We start from the raw sequence: 2,627 nt of genomic DNA on the forward strand, positions 1-2,627 counted from the left end.
CCACATTCTCACTGTTGTTTTTTTTTAGGCTGATTATTTTTTCCATCAACAGTCAAGGAAAGACCCATCACGTTTATCTGCTTCCTGCTTCCTTTTTCTTTCTCTTCCTATTTAGAGTTCACATAGAGTGTGTAGTAAGATTTCTGTTTATTGTCAAGCCAAATCAAGTGTTAATGGACAGAGATGTTGTAGAGCAGATGACTGTGAGGGTTCTCTCTCAGAATTTTCCCCAAACAATCACCATGACTCAATCCCCATCAACATCTGCCACTATAGCTTTAATCAGACTTGCTATTGAGTTCTCGGAAATCCAATCAAGATCTGAAGTCATTTTAAAATAATGGTTGTACAAATACGCCAGATTTATGCACAGACTATACACACAGAACTCTTAAAATAATGTGTCTAAATTAATGAGCAAAAGATAGAATAAACATGAGTATAAGATTAAGTATAAAACTCTGAAAGTAGATGTTACACCCCCGAAAGACAGTTAAAAGAAAACATGTTTATTACAGAGTTTTTTAAATATCCTGAAAAAAAATGTGAGTAATGGTTTTTCCTGTGCAAAACCTGGAGCTAAGGTGTTGTGGGTGGTTGCCAGGTAAACAGTTCTTTCCAAACCCATCTCTCCGACTGCAGCAGAGGAGAAAATTTTGCTGCATTTTGATTGGATCTTGGTGGACTAACACAAACAAATGTCCAAAACGCCATCAGATAAGGATGCTAGGACAATGGCTAGACACCTCTTAGAGGGCAAAATACCTCTGGTATCAAGCCCGAGAAGGACAGGACTTCTCATTTGTCCACATGCGGTTTCTGCCTTTCAGAATCAGAATCAGAAAGAGCTTTATTGCCAAATGTGTTTACATACACAAGGAATTCATCTTGGTGACAGGAGCTTCCAGTGCTGAAGTACAGACATGGTGCAGACATACATATAATTTAAGTTAAAAAATGAAATATAACACTAATAATAAAGAGATTAGACAATACATTTCAAAATAATAACTATATTGTCATAGAAATTATAGAGAAAAAATACCAGTAGACAGAATTATGAATGTGAAAATGTGTTACTTACAGATGAAAAGTTTTGAGAAGTTATGTACAGTCCTGAGATGTTCAGGTGGAATATGGCCTGAGGGAAAAATCTGTTCCTATGCCTGACTGTTTTGTGCTCAGTGCTCTGTAGTGCTGGCCAGAGGGCAGCAGTTCAAAGAGAAAGTTGGCTTGATGTGAGGGGTTCAGGGTGATTTTCCTAGCTCTTTTCCTCACTCTAGAGGCATAAAGTTCTTGGTGGTTAGGCAGGGGGCACCAATAATCTTCTCAGCAATCCAGACTGTCAGTTGTAGTCTCCTGATGTCTGATTTGGTAGATGAATACCAGACGGTTAAAGATGAACACAGGACAGACTCAATGACAACTGAGTAGAACTGGGTGAGCAGCTCCAGTGGCAGGTTGAACTTCCTCAGCTGGCACAGGAAATACAACCTCTGCCAGGCCTTTTTCACAATGGAGTCAATGTGATTGTCCCACTTCAGGTCCTGAGAGATGGTGGTGCACTGCTGTCACAGTGCTGCTCATGATCGTGAGTGGGGGGAGTGCTGGGGGATTTCTCCTGAAGTCCACAATCATCTCCACTGTTTTGAGCGTGTTAAGCTCCAGGTTGTTAAGACTGCACCAGATAGCAGCTGCTCAACCTCGCTTCTTATATGCAGACTCGTCACCATCCTGGATGAGGCAGATGACCCATCAAGAGACTAAGTCCTAAGGATTTGGCCTGTGACCGCTATAACAATTCCTTAGGACCTCAGGATGTAGCGGCGCCGGATGAAACAAAGGGAGGCCACAGTGATCCATTCAAATCCATACTAACTATGCTTTGAAACCTTGAAATTGATGCAAACTACAACACATCCATTTCATACTTATTCAGAGAAATAAGATTTCTTAGTGGCAGTTATGTGTAGTGCAACATCTTACACAAATTTATCTGTTAACGGACAAATGAATGCATTCATGCCAGTTACATCATGTTTGGACTTTATGTGTTCAGAGTAGAGGTCTGCACGGGCTTTAAACTGAAGCCCGAACCCGGCCTGTACCCGAGATCGTCTGACCCGACCCGACCCGACCTGATGGCACAGTTAAATTTACACAACGAATAGCCAATTTAAAAAAATGCTGTATTTCACGATTGCATGCAACGGTCAGTAAACAAATACATGTAAAGAAACAGAATCATTAAGGCTCGGCCAGTTCACAAGGCAAAAGAAAAAACACTTACCAGTTATGAAAGTTTATGAACATCAGGTGCAGCGGTCACATAAATTCTGCAGAGTTTTTGAATGGTTATACGACAAGACGATAATTCTTCCATCGTGCAAATTATGGTAATTTTCGTCAGTTAAAGGGATACTCCACCCCAAAATGAAAATTTTGTCTTCGGAACACAATTTAAGATATTTTGGATGAAAACCGGAAGGCTTGTGACTGTCCGATTGACTGCCAAGTAAATTACACTGTCAAGGTCCAGAAAAGTATGAAAGTAGTAGTGGTTCAACCGTAACGTTATGAAGCGACGAGAATACTTTTTGTACGCAAAGAAAACAAAAATAACGACT

Source organism: Sinocyclocheilus rhinocerous, unplaced genomic scaffold, assembly GCF_001515625.1.
Source record: "Sinocyclocheilus rhinocerous isolate Xijiao unplaced genomic scaffold, SAMN03320098_v1.1 scaffold127, whole genome shotgun sequence".
In the NCBI taxonomy this organism is placed as follows: Eukaryota; Metazoa; Chordata; class Actinopteri; order Cypriniformes; family Cyprinidae; genus Sinocyclocheilus; species Sinocyclocheilus rhinocerous.